We start from the raw sequence: 14,930 nt of genomic DNA, 5'->3' as shown, positions 1-14,930 counted from the left end.
CTGTAAGTTCAGGAGGGAGGCTTGGGGCTGTATGCCTCTGCTTCTACAATCCTGAGGACTAGCAGTGTCTGGCACTTTGTGGTGGGCAAGCAGCCCCCTCAGACTCCAAGGCAGAGGAGTCCTGGTGGTGCTCATTGGAATCTTGTTTGCAGCCAACTAGAAGTTTACACCACCGCATGGTAGTCAAATTTAGCCATGCTGTGGATCTCAGATCCCTGGGAGTGGGGAGGGCAGGAAAACCTGTGTGGTTGTCCTGTATGCCCTGCAGGAAGGGCTCAGGAGCCTGATTAGGTGTTCAGAGGGCCAAGGGAATGCAAACAGACCAGGGAGGGCATGAAACCCACCAACTGGAACCAGGGTCTGAGCCTATGTGAGCCCTGACCATTGCTCCTGGCTGCTGGCAGCAAGGACCCAAGACTGTACCCAGATATGAGGGTCATCCAGGCACAGACTTGCTCCCCAAGACTTTGGTGAGGACAGTTGGCTAAGGCTTGTGTTCTGTTCTTCCAGTACCCTCCCCCGAGCCAGCTCCTCACCCAAATGAGACGCGTGCCAGGAGATATGGTCCAACCTCCATCCCACCCCAACCGCCCGCCCACCCGCGGTGGGTTAGGAGAGCTGGCCTTCCAGAGGTGAGGGTGGTGGGTGGGCCACGGGGAGGGCCACCCCCTCCCCCGCTCCTCCTCACCGCCACCCCCCCTCAACCCTAGCAGCTTTGATCCAATTTTCAGTTGTGGGAAATATGAAATGAATGGTGTTAAATCCCAGCCGGATGAAAGGCTGGTTGCCTCCCCGAGTGCGGGCCAGATGGCAGCCCAGGCGGCCTCTGAGGCACACGCCTGGCCTTTGTGGGCCGTTTAACACTGTGAATGGGGCCAAAGTGTGGGAAACTCTCTGGGCTCCTGGCTCACACCATCCGACTTGAGTAGCTGCAAAGGGGGATGGGTAAAGGCTGCCTCTGGCTGGCGGGCTTTGCCCGGCAGAAGCACTGCGAGGTGGGGGAGGGGCATCGGGATCCTTAGCCACCGCAGCCGCATGGAATCGGGTCCTTCCCTAGTTTTGCCCTTCCTGTACCTTTCAGAGCATCCCACCTGAGCGCTCAGTAGGTCTGGGTGAAGGGACAGTAGGTGAGGCTGGTCAGGATCTGGAGTTGGCAAGGCCCCTCAGTGGAGTGCTTCACGCTATTTTGTACATTGGGGCAGCGGTGGGGATCCTGTATACTGAGTCTGCCCAGGTTATGCTGAAAGTCAGGACCCGTTCCCTTAGTAAGCTGGCTGAGGAGTTCCTTGGATGAGAAAGGGGAAGCTGCAGGATACTCTGCTCCCAGTCTCTGAAGGAAGGTTCATTTTGGATGGGAGTACAGCACTGTGATAAACAGTTTGGAAGGCAGACAAAAATTAAATGGAATTAATTTATAACTCAGAAATTCTGCCTCCATGTCTATGCTCATAGAAGTTATAAGCAGACTCAAGCTTTTCTGTACTGGCGCCCACAGCTGCACAGTACACAGTAGCCAAGGAGCCAGGGCCACCCAAGTGTTCACAGATCAACTAACAGATAAAGAACAGAGGAAGCATCCATAGAGTGGAAGATCGCTCATTTGCACACAGCATGGGTGAAACTCATGGCTAAGGAGACAAACCAGCCCCAAGAGGACAGATCCTGCAGGAGTCCAGTTACCAGTTACGGGAGCGACCTAGAGTAGTCAAATCTGTGGGCAGAAAGTGGAACATCGACTGTCAAGAGCTGGGGCGGGAGGAAGATGGAGTGGCAGTGTTTAACGGGGACAGTTCTGGCTTGAGAAGATGAACATGGGTGGTGGTGACAGCTGTGTCACATCGTGAGTATATTTAACAAGTGTGAACAGAAGTGGGTGAATTTTTATGTATATTTGGCCACAATTTGGAGTTTGTCTAGAGAAGAGACATAGACATGATCCTGCTTGTGCGACTGTGGGGGCTGTTGGGTCCTATGAGCCCCAGCCATGTTCTAGTTCCAGAACATTTACAGTGGATGAGGAATGAGGGGTTGGAATGAGGATGGACCTGAGAAATGGAGGGGGCAGCCTGCTGTTGCCTTCGACCACCCCCTCCTGGGAACTTGGGGCAAGGAAGTGACCTTCTTTGGGATGGTGGGGACAGAGTCTCCCCGAGTCATGACCACAGCAGTGTTGTCCTATGCCGAGCACCATCCTGGCTCCAACCAGCCTTCAATCCCCAGCCTTCAATCCGCAAGTAAGGAGATGCCTACTTTTCCCTGGACAGACCACCAGGAAGGACAGCTGGCCATGGAAGGAGTCTCTCTGTCCTGCAGCAGAGAGGAACACTTAGTGGCTACTGAGTGCCCTTGGGCGATAGGAGGGGTAGGCTCTCTTAGGTCTCGCAGGCAGGATCTGCAGTGGGGGTGTGTGTGTGTGTGGGTCCGTGACTAAGGATACACTTGCAAAGCACAGGGCATGGAACACAGGACAGTGACTTCCTAGTCAGGCAGTGAGTAGAGAATCTCTGTCTTTAGGTCACTGGCCAGCAGCAAGTCAAGAGACTTGCCAAAGGCCGTGAACCGCGGGTCAACTAACCCCGTACGTCCAAAGCATCAAACACTCTCAGTTTGTCCTGACTTCCCAGTTAGCACTGGACTCCAAGGCACCCACTCACGAGCCACCCTCTTCTCCTTGGCGCTTACCAGCACACACAGAGAGCAAGACGGATGCCCAGACTGGGGTTGTTTTCTCTTGACTGAGACAGGGAACTAGCATGTAGACACGGCTGGCCTTAAATTCGAGATTCTCCTGCCTCACCCTCCATGGAGATCACAGACTTGTGCAACCACACCTAGCTGAGGCTGGGATTCAAAGACCCTCAAACTTTACTTGCTTGCTTGTTTGCTTGCTTTCCTGGGTCATCGAGCGGGGGGCCAGGGGGGATAGCTCCAGGAGAGAAGTGTACAGAGCAGAGAGGGCTGGATGCCAAAGTGAGTGTTGGCTGTGGTGGGACCGTCTCTAGGAAAGATGGGTGTGTGGGGGTGGGGTGAAGAGAGGCTGTAGTGCCCCAGTCTGACCTTTGGGTGCTTACTCCGAGTCAGAGGAAAGTAAGAAACCTATTGATTGGAACCAGTGCTCCGGATGGTAGGTCACCAGCTAACTGGTGCAGGGTCAAAGGGTAGCTAGCTATACTGCAAAAGGCTGCTAGTAAGGCAGGTAATCAATGCCTTTTGTAAGTACTTTGGTTTATGGGTCCTCTATGGGGCTAGAAGGAAAGCCTTAGAGCGCTCCCTGGCCAGCCAGCGTCCTGAATCTTCCCTTGGCCCAAGAACTAGACTGAGTAGCTGTATCCAAGAGGGCAGGGTTCTTTCCCCCTGCCCACTGTTTCTCTTCCCTTGGTTGGCAGAGTCCAGTGCTCACGAGCTAAGCAGAGGGCAAACTTGGCTGTGCACTGTGAGTAGAGGAGTTCTGAAAGTGGGGTAAGAGATCCTAACATGTAGGAGGTGACCTAGGGGCTTGGGGTCAGGTCTAGCATGGAGTTACAGTGAAGACAGGTAACTATTGGCCGGGAGGCCCACAGGACATGGCAGGACAGCATGCAGAGAACCCCAAGTGTTGGCATGACTGGAGCATGGGTTTTCTTATCAAAGTTTTCATCTTATTTATTTATGTGTGTGTGTATGTGTGTGCGCGTGTGTGTGTGTGCAGAAGCTCTTTATACATTACACAGTGGTAAATATCCCCCTGAGAAAATGTTGACAGGGCTGGAGAGATGGCTCAGTAGGTGAAGGCCCGCACATGCACACCCTGTGACACAAGCCACACATATAGAGACGTGCACATAAGTACACACACACACACACACACACACACCCTGTCACATAAGTCACACATATAGAGACATAGATGTAAGTACACACACACACATACACACACACACATACACACCCTGTCACATAAGTCACACATATAGAGACATAGACGTAAGTACATATACACACACATGTACACATACACATACACACACATGTACACACACACACACACACACACACACACACACAGCCTCACATTCCTGCTCCTGCAGGCCCGGGGAGCACACTGTCATGTACACCTGCACATTCATGTTGTGCTGGTGCCTGTGTGTCCTTGCACAACTGTATGGTCATACGTGTGTGCCACATTTAGTTGCTCTCTGGGTCACTGTCCCCAGCCTGGTCTGTTGCTCTCACCTCTCAGAAGGCCCCGGTCAGCCAAGCACTTCTCTCTGCTACCCTTCCTTGGAATAGATACCTGGGTGCTGTGATAGTGGGGGGAACCGTGTGGCCACCACTGCCCTCCATCCTGTAACACAAGGCTGGGTCAGACCCTCAGGAACCCTCAGAAGCAGGAAAGCGTATGCCTGCCTCTGTTGCAGATGAGGAAGCTGGGGCTCTCAGGAGGAAGCTGTTTGCCGGTGGGCCAGTCCCTTAGACTCTGCCTGAGATGCTGCTGCCCCAGCCACAGAGGGTGACATGAGAGAGGATGGACAATCCTAGGCACAGTGGGACCGTCCTCTGTCCCTCTGACATGCACTGGTCTTCTCTCTGAGTGGGAACAGCCTCATCCCCAGTGGACGCTGGGCAGACCCTCTCCATGCCTAGGAGTCTCCTGAACGCAGGGCACAGGGGAGGGTTAGGTTCCTGCAGCTGCAGCACTGGCTCTGTGGGCTAAGGTTTGTTAACTTCAGACCTATTGCACAGAGGAAGGGATGGGGACTGGGTGACTTCTGGGGCTGCTACTGGGCCAGCTCCCCTGCTTCGGCCGGGCAGCCTCTCTACTAGCTGTTCTCCAGGAATGGGTCTCAGACAGCTCCTGAGATCAATTTCCTGAGCATCTTCTTCTCCTTTCCTCACCTGCCTTGACCTTCCAGGGCACAAGCAACTCCACCCTGTTCCAGCGGATGTGAGGATATGATACATGCACTGCCCGTCAGGTCAGAGCCCACAGTCTGATCCTGGTTCATAGTTCACCGGGTCTGCACCAACCTTGCCTTTACAGACACACTCTGTCAGCTTTCTCCACAGCAGGATTACTTCAGGGGAGCTCCAAAGAGCAGGCTGGATGGGCTGACAAGGGCCGACACATCAAGGCCAGACTCTGCCCTTGACTTTCTCACACATGTGAACACATCTTGACCCTTCCAGAGACTCAGTTTACCTGTCTGTAAGATGAGCTTATAGGCCAAGTCTTACCTGGGTCTTGAGGAATTGACTCCAGGTTGTAGGACACCCCCCGCCGCGCCCCACACACAAGGAAGGCCTTGCTGAGATGTACCTCTACTGGCCCCAGCCCAGAAGGAGCATCTGCAGCCAGGGCTGCCTGCCTCCTGTGCCAAACAACAGGTGCCATGCACAGTAAATAGTACTAAGCCGGAGCCACCAAATCAGGGGACAGCACCTCCCTCTTGCTCTCAGGCTCTACTAAAGGCTGTTCAAGGAAGTCCTCTGTACTTTGCGCTTACCCAGTGCCCCGCCCCTGCACCCACCTCCCCTCACCCCGGGCTCTGGGCTCTGGTAATGGTGCGGGCCTGAAGATGTCCCATCTCTCCAGGGACTAAGCCACTACCCAAAGACTATACATGAACTGACCCTGGGCTCCAACTGCAAAGGTAGCAATGAAAAGCCTAGTAAGAGCACCAGTGGAAGGGGAAGCCCTTGGTCCTGCCAAGACTGAACCCCCAGTGAACGTGATTGTTGGGGGGAGGGTGTAATGGGGGGAGGATGGGGAGGGGAACACCCATATAGAAGGGGAGGGGAGAGGTTAGGGGGATGTTGGCCTGGAAACCGGGAAAGGGAATAACAATTGAAATGTAAATAAGAAATACCCAAGTTAATAAAGATGGAGGGAAAAAAAAAAAAAAAGAGATGTCCCATCTCCCAAACCTCCTTTCTCATCTGATTGAGGTGGGGCCTGGGACTGGGAGACACAGGGAAGACCACACCCTAGCCCTCTGTTCCCTCTGGGCCTGGAGACTTCAGGTCTGGCGAGGTATATTTCACCGTCCCACGGTTCCACTGGGTGGGCGCGCTGCTTGAGAGGCATTTGGGTGGCTGTGAGGTGGGGACCATCTTCCTGAGCTCCTGGAACTCAGCAGGGTCAGGCAGGGCTCCTCAACCCGCCTTAGTTGGGGAAAGGGCGGGGGAGGGCGCAGGACAACAGAGAGGTGGGCGGTGGGAAAACTGGGGGCGGGGATGCTCTCAAGGCAGCGAAGGGATTAGGTCGATCCAGCCCACGTGGCCACGCTCTGTCCACCAGCCCCCAGTGGGCCAGGGTAGTGCTGGGGTCGCAGTCCCAAGCTGCTTAAAAACTCTGTGGTGTCAGAGAGCAGCCCCTTCCCAACCCCTGAAAAGCAGACGAGCCCTTTATTGCTCTATTATAACATGGAGCCAGATGGTCTTTTGGGAGCTACCCTCCTCATGCCCCCCACCGCCGCCCTCATTCATTCAGAAGCAGGCCCCGGCACTAATGCCGAGGGGCTGGGCACGCTTCCCGCGCTGCTGCCGCCGCCACCATAGTGTGGGAACCGTGGCCCAGAGTGAGGATCACGGTGACATGGACAGCAGAGGCTGTCCCAGCCCGAAGCAGACGCTGGCTGTCCTTATCCTTGGCTCTCAATCTTGAGAGGGGATACAGAGCCATCCCCAGACACCATCCTCATGTGTCCCCAGCTGTGTGGCCCATGGCATCATATTTAAACCGATTTCTGCCTCAGTTTTCTTATCTGCAAAGTGGGGACAATGGTAGGGGCCCTCAATTGGTTTAGGAGGTCAGAGGCAGGTAGCTGGCAAGTATGGAGGCACCAGGGCCTCCTTGCCCTCCAAGAATGATATTTAGAATGATATTCTAAAGCAACCAACATCCAAGCAAGAATGTTCCATGGTGTGACACAGGGCATGAGATTGAAATGTCAGTGTAGCTGGTGAAATCTTGTTAGTGTGCACCTATCCCTTACCTATGCCTATCTTGATACAGTATCAGAGGTGGTCAGGGAAGTGACATCCACCCAGACTAGAATAGTTACCATGTACTCAGCTGTCCCCACTCCCATCCCAAGGGAGTCTCGCTTTTTCCCTGTCACATCAGAAGCTGGTTTACAGGAAGCAGAATTACGTCCAGACGCGCAGCCTCATCATATCCATTGGACAGGTAAACAAACTAAGGCACAGAAAAGTTCAAGGCCAAGTTGCAAATGGTGGCTCAGGTCAGAGTGGAAGGGCCCGGGGTTGAGGCAGAGGGGGAAACTTTGGGCCCTGTCAGAAAGGACATAGGTGGTTCTTGAACCCTTGATGAGTCACGTGTATTTCTCCCAGGGTCTGCTTATGTCTCCAGAGTTTGAAGTGCCTGCTGACCTTCTCCACTGCAGTATGGGGGTAGTGGTTGGCTTGGCTTGTGTTTAAGAAGCTACTCAGATTTTCAGGGTCATAGGGACTCACTAAACAAGCATGGGGGGCTGGAGAGGTGGCTCAGTGGTTAAGAGCACTGACTGCTCTTCCCTAGGTCCTCAGTTCAATTCCCAGCAACCACATGGTGGCTCACAACCATCTGTAATGGGATCTGATGCCCTCTTCTGGTGTGTCTGAGGACAGCTACAGTGTACTCATACATGAAATAAATAAATAAATAAATAAATAAATAAATAAATAAATATTTTTAAAAAAAGCGTGGGACACCATGCTTCTTGAAAGGAACAGATCCAGGGTGAGCAGCGGCTGTGAAGAAGCAAGGGAGACTTTGGGGGATGGCAGCTGGTTGCACCTGAACATGGGGAGAAGGCCAAGGGCCCTGTCAGGGACTGAGGTCCCTGGGCAATGCCTGGGACAGACTCTGTAGTAGATCAGTTCCACGAGATGCCCAAAATTGGGGACCCCGGGGCTATGACAGGAGGTCCCTTCTCTTACCATATCAGCTAGCAGAATATTGATCACCCCACCCCACACTGCTGGTGTTTGAGACAGGCAGGAACCAAAGCCTGTCAGCACAGTCAGACCATGTCTCTAGGGGACCCTAACATTTAGAGAGATTATAGATAGGGTTCAGATCATAGCCCAGAGAAAACTTTACCGTGACCCCTTAATACCTGCTCTCCCTTTCTTTCTTTCTTTCTTTTTTTTTTTTTTTTCAGAGCTGGGGACCGAACCCAGGGCCTTGCGCTTCCTAGGTAAGCGCTCTACCACTGAGCTAAATCCCCAGCCCCTCTTTCTTTCTTTCTTCCTTCCTTTCTTTCTTTCTTTCTTTCTTTCTTTCTTTCTTTCTTTCTTCCTTCCTTCCTTCCTTCCTTCCTTCCTTCCTTTCTGTCTTTCCTCCTTCCATCCCTTCTTCCTGTCTTTTTCTGTCTTTCTGTCTTTCTTTTTTCTTCTGAGACAGGGTTTCTTTGTGTAGCCCTGGCTGTTCTGGATCTTGCTCTGTAGACCAGGCTGGCTGCAAACTCAAAGATCCACCTGCCTCTGCCTCCTGAGTGCGGGGATTAAAGGTGTGTGATATCATTGGCTTCTGGTCCGTTTCTTGGTGTCCAACTCCAATGCCAGCATATCATGTTCACCTCATCGGCTTGCTACCGATTGGCCAGCCAGGATCAACGGATGCTTCTAGCCCAGTGTGGAGTCTCCCATTGAGGCTCACAATGACCATCAGAGAGGACCCATAACTATGGTCCTAACCATATCTGGTACCCCCTACAGCAGTGGGTGAATGGTTATCCCCTGGGACTCTTCACAGGTGGAGAGACTACAGAGAGACTACGGGAGGTTCTGTCAGATCCTACGGCTTCCAGCTTAGCAGGAGGCAGGTCAAACTGCCCACCTCCCACCTCCCAATACCTGCATGCTTTGATGAGTGCCCACTGTGTGCCAGGCTCTGGAGTGGGCGGACAAAAGGATTGAGCAAAAGAGGGGCCTCTAGATGCTCCTCAGATCCGGCAGTGACTTGCATCGTCACGGATTTCAACTTTCTACCCATCTCCCAGGACTGAGACTCTACTTTGAGATGCTCTAGTAGGTCCCAGAGTCCCCTACTCTTTCTATCGGTGTCCTGGACACCCTAAAGCCATCCCCCGCCCCCCGCCAGCCCCACTTCCACCTCCTGCTTCTCTTCATGAGACTGAGAGGAGGAAGCCAAACATTTCTGAATTGCATGGAGCCCCATATGTCTGTCTTGGTGGGGCTTAAGGGTGACAAGGCGGTTCTGCCTTCTTTCCAGGCAGTAGCAGCTAGAGAGGTTGAGGAGAGAGAGGGGGAGAGAAGAGGAGAGGAGAGGAGAGGAGAGGAGAGGAGAGGAGAGGAGAGGAGAGGAGAGGAGAGAGAGAGAGAGAGAGAGAGAGAGAGAGAGAGAGAGAGAGAGAGGTTGAATGAATAATTTGGGCGGGAGGCCTGCTCCGGGTGGGTTCCCACACCCCACCCCCTGCCTTATACATTCATCCCCACAAAAGGCGCGTGCGCGGCAACAAACTCATTCGCCACGGGGCCGCCTGTGCTTTGTGAGCCAAGTTCCTGGCCCCAGAGGCCATCTGGGGAGCAGTCCTCAGAGCAGGCAGGGTGGGGGCTTCCCCCTAGGCGGCCTTTGAGGTCCTGGGCAGCGGCAGCAGCTCCCTGGCAACCTCATTGGATGTCAGCACATCTGGCCCCAGCGCTGGAGCGCGCGCACCCAGGAGTTGCCATCTCTGGTGTTACACTAGGTGCGAGAAGGGCGGGCACTCTAGGGGAGGTTTACCTCCTGCTTTACCCATGACTCTAAAGGGACTGTGAGCACAGGGTTCAAAGCCACGAGCTGCTACCACATAGAAGCTCAGCTGTCCGGGCCTCAGTTTTCCCATCTATGGAATGGGGCTGAGGGTGGTCCCGTCCAGGTGTTCGCTGAGGAGCACAGTAGACAGAGGAGACAACAGAGTGACCTTGGACTCAAAGCTGCCAATGAATACAATCCCAGGCACTGTCAGCCTCATCATTTGGTTTCCTGGAGGAACCTATACGGATGTTCTGGACTTATGAATGGGAGTCCAAAGTGATGGACAGGCAGCTAGGTGTGGCCCTCCCATGCCCCCAGCTCTGAGCTAGGAGAGGGACGGTCTACTCAGCTTCTGTGCTGTAGGTGTTAAATAGGTGTACATCTCCCTGCCAAGCCTCTAGCTGTGGGCCTGCCTAGAACACATGGGGTGGAGAGAAAAGAGAGAGGACTCAGATGGGTGCAAGGCCTTTTGCTGTCCCTGGCAGCCCTGCCTGCGTAACCGTAACCGGCATCTCTAAGTCTGGGCAGCTGGGCTGGTAGGGTGGGAGCAAGAGTGTTCAAGGGTCTTTCCACTTAAGAATATTTCCTGGCCAAAGGGCTCCTGGGGCCAGAGCCTGGTGGACAGACCCTCTCCGGGGGTGTCCCTGCCCCCAACTTTGCTGGGGAGGGGGTCCTTGAGAGGGTGTCCTGCAGGCTCAGAGAGATAATCCCGGCTTTTGAGAGACTGTGAGAGGCTGGCCCGGGGACTTTCCCACAGCCCCACATAAAGGGCCGGGCGCCAGCTGCTCTCCCACAAAAGACGCCAGGCCATTCAGGGCCTCCAGGCAGGCGGGGCCAGCAGAGCAGCTACCACAGCCTACCTGGCCACCCTCAAGCCAGACTAAGAATACATGGAGTTTCCTCCCTGTTGACCAATGAGAGGCCAAGTTACCCACAGAGCTGGAGATCAAGGTGCGGTTTTATGAAGTTCCCCCAGGGGTGGCTACCCCTCCCTTTTGCCCAAGGCTGGCACCATTCCTGGGCTCCATCATTTAGCCTCAGGGCCTGGGCAAAGGACTCCCAGGAAGACCCTGCACGCTCTTGCCATTATGCCTGGCACGGCGCCTCTGCTGCTGCCTCTGCCACCGTTGGGCCGCCCTGTCTCCTTTCCTCCCGCCACACGTCCTGCCCAGAGTCACACTGGCTGGCACACGTCCTTGCTCCCTGGCTAGCCCACGATGCTCTCACTCCCAGCATTCACTTCCACCCCACCCTCCCAGCAACCAAGCCTACCACTCAACCTGAGGGACAAGGAGGGGCGTGTCTATCACGTATCTGGACGGGGGGGGGGGGGTGAGGGGTGGGGGTGGTTCTCCTGAACACCTCAGTCACCTTATTTGATGTGAGGAGCTGCAGTGCCCCATCTCTGGGCAAGTGGAAGAGACTCTGAAGTTTAACCATTTAGAAATAACAGGCTGGACAGAGTGGTGCACCTGTAACCCCAGCATTTGGGAGGCAGGCAGAGGCAGGGACATCAGGAGTCTAGCATTATCCTTGGCAACACAGCGAGTTCAAAGCTAGCTTGGCTTATGTGGCCAAAACCAAAAGCAAAACCCAAACAAAAAAGAAAACAAGTTTACCAAGTCTTAGAGATGTTGGGGGAAGGATAAAGGGGGGGGGGTGTCTTCCTCCCCTGGGAGTTAGCTACCAGAACCAGCACTGAGGTAAGGACTAGCCTGGGAGAGGTATGTGGGGCTTCTTGGGGAAGGTGACTATTGGAGCCTTGAGTCTTGGTTTGAAGGCATCTGGGGACCTCTGGGAATGATGGTCTTGACATTTTTAGGGCTGCTCCTGAAGTTATTAAAAAAAAAATACTGATTGGGCTGGAGAGATGGCTCAGTGGTTAAGAGCATTAACTGCTCTTCCAGAGGTCCGGAGTTCAAATCCCAGCAACCACATGGTGGCTCACAACTATCTGTATTGAGATCCGATGCCCTCTTCTGGTGTGTCTGAAGACAGCTACAGTGTACTCATAGATAATAAATAAATACATCTTTAAAAACATAAAAAACGGATCAATCGTGTACACACACAGGCACATGCACACACGTGGAGGATAGAGGACAACCTGTAGGATCAGGTTCTCTCTTTCTATACTGTGAATTTCTGGGATTGAACTCTGGTCATCATCAGGCTCGGCAGCAAGAATCTTTATCCGGGGTCTTGCTGACCCTGACCAGCTTTCGTCACTCCCTAAAACCACTAGGCTCCAGTGTGTCCTTAAACTGGTCTGAACCCTGCAGGTGGAAGATTGATTAGTCAGGTGTGTGAGCGCTGAGCACGGGCCCTCAGACAAGTCGATTGGCTAGATGGAAGGCAACCGGTCCTGTGCCTTTCACGTAGGAAGCTGGGGCCAGGGCAGAAGCTGCTAATGGCTCTGATCTCTGGATCCAGGCTGCAGTGTGCAAGGCAGTGACAGCATTCTCAGGGATTGGAAGGTTAAGATCCAAGGGCAAGGAGCCTACCAGCCAGAGTCCGGTGTGGCTGCATCGGATCAATCTCCACCCCTCACTCCAGATGGATAGTAGCCCAGCCCCTCTGTGGGAGGGTTCATTCTCTGTTGTCCAATCCCATCTCTCCATCGGCTCCTGGGCGTGGGAAAGTGCTAGGGACCACTCCAACCCTTCCATTCCCACCCCCAACCCCCGGTGCCATAAAGGCACGGTAATCTCCGGTCTGTCTGCTATTCACAGAGTCCCTAGCTCTAGGAGTGAAGAGTGAGTCTGGCACTTGCAGTGTGGGTCCAGCAGGGACCTGGTGGCAGCCTGGACTCTCCTGTTGGAGGTTTGTGGGGTGGGGCGGGCAGTAGCCCAGCCAGAGCTGGGAACAAGGAGGCAGCATCCCTGGATAACCTTGGCCTGGTGGGAGATGGTGCCTGGCTTATTGCCCTGACTTGGTTCATACATACTCCTCCGGCCTCTTCTCCTTACTCTCTGCAGCAAAGAAACATAGCAGAGGGAATTGGGAAGAAGAGGTCAGAGCCCCTCCAGCCTTCTTTCTGCATCAAGTGGTAACCTAGGTGACAAAGAGATCCACACTGCTGCGCAAGCACGGCATGCTGGAGCAGCCCCTGCCTGTAGCGGGCAGGATGGAGACGTGGTGGCCATGGGTCCAGGCTCTTGGAAACAGGAGGAAAGGCCAGGGTTGCTGGCATGGCTCGTCCTGCAGATGGGACTCCCTTGCCCCCTTCTCCGTTTCTCCAGAGCAGGGCCTGAGCTATGGACAGGTGAGGGGTTACCTGCCCTGAGAGGTTACCTCCCACTGGTAACCTCCGGGGTTACCAATCCGGAGCCACTGTCTGTCTTCATTTTGGAGAGAGGGTACCGGGGCACAGGCTTTGTGTATTGCAAAGGCTGCACACTGTTTGGCTTATGCAGGGCAGGGAGTTCTGGACCAACACACCATGGGGGATAGATGTATAGGGATCTTTCTAGCCAGACCAGAGCTGGATCTTGTTCCTCCCGTGCTGGGAAGTGGCTCCATGTTCTATATTGGAATAAGGCTGGAATGAACAAATGCTGTGCACCATGCTGTGCGTAGAGCGATGTAGCAGTATAGGGCTGCTCGGGTATCCCTTGGAGCATGGCAGGCATGTGTGAGAGAGCACACAGTGTGTACTTCAGAGAGGGAACAGCACAGGCTTTGAATGAAGGTCCTGATCAACAGTCTCCAGAGTCTGAATCTATCGCCCATCCTGAGGCTGACTGCAACCCTGAGGTACTAGGTACCACCCAGGCTGGCCCTATGTTTAGGGCTCCTGGACTGGGCCCTTGTCTGTCCTGCTGGCTTCGTCTCTGCCTCTATGGTTAAGCCACAGTCCACTTTGGGTCCAAATGACTGGAAAGACCCTCAGGGCTGCTTTCAGCCACGCTGGCTCTTTCCCCTGGCGTGGGTTGAGGAGGCTGACTTACCCAGCACCCTGGCAGCCACGGTATTAGCTGCTCATGCAGTCACCCTCTGCACAGTCCCAGGGGTAAAGCCTACCACAGCTGTTGCAGAGAGGAGCAGCCATCCATCCGTGGGGGCCATGTGACATTAGGAAGTCAAGTGGAACTGGTGGTGGGCTCTCTGTCTCTGCCTCCCTCCCTCTCTTTTTTATTCCTTGGTAAATGCAAATTTCTCTCAATTCCCCGACTCTGTCCAGCATCGATGGTTCATGGAAACTGGTATTTGAGTGGGGAGCCCTTCAACTTTCCCTTCTCCCCTAGTGTGTGTGTGTGTGTGTGTGTGTGTGTGTGTGTGTGTGTTTCCCCTTTTTCTAAAAAGGGTTTCTCTGTGCACCCCTGACTGTCCTCGAGTTTGCTCTGTAGACCAGACTGGCCTAGAACTCAGAGGTCCGCCATCGTCTGCCTCCCAGGTGCTACCACCGATCACTTACGGATGTAGCATTCTTAAATAAACACAGCCCCGGGGTTAGGGATTTAGCTCAGTGGTGGAGCGCTTGCCTAGCAAGCGCAAGGCCCTGGGTTCGGTCCCCAGCTCCGAAAAAAAGAAAAGAAAAGAAAAAAAAAAAGCATTGTTTGTAAATAAACACAGCCCTAAACCTGCGGAGGGATGCCTGGCTGTGAGGCTGAGGTGCACAGAGAGCAACCAGGCCTGGGTTTTGCTGCCCTCTAGTGGCGCAAAGGAAGGAAAGTAAGTAGGGTTTCCTACAGAAGAGCTAGGCTCCAGGCCCCCAAGTGGACATCTTGGTGTTCTCTGCTGCCACCAGAGGTCACACTTCAGCACTAGGTTGAGGAGGGAAGAGACCTGAATGGTTCTTTTCCAAGTTCTGGTAAAGACTCCCGGATGGGAAGTCATCGCTCTGGGGAATTTCCTGTCCCTGTGGAGACTTCCGCAGGACCCAGCATGACCTGGCAGAGGCTCATAGGCTGAGTAGGGAAGAAGTCTTTATCACTTCTTTTTTTTTTTTTTTTGGTTCTTTTTTTTTTTTTTTTCGGAGCTGGGGACCGAACCCAGGGCCTTGCGCTTCCTAGGCAAGCGCTCTACCACTGAGCTAAATCCCCAACTCCTTTATCACTTCTCATAGAGACCTTGAACAGTGTCTGGCTGTTTTGTTAATGGAGTTTCTGTGTTCATGTGGTCTGAGCGGCTCCCCTGGGTTCCTCCCCTTCACTTCCACATTCTAGTTATTTCATCTATTAGCACG

Source organism: Rattus norvegicus, chromosome 5 (genome assembly GCF_021556685.1).
Source record: "Rattus norvegicus strain SHRSP/BbbUtx chromosome 5, alternate assembly SHRSP_T2T, whole genome shotgun sequence".
NCBI lineage: Eukaryota > Metazoa > Chordata > Mammalia > Rodentia > Muridae > Rattus > Rattus norvegicus.
The sequence above is the reverse complement of the archived record's forward strand: the minus strand, read 5'-3'. Positions refer to the sequence as shown.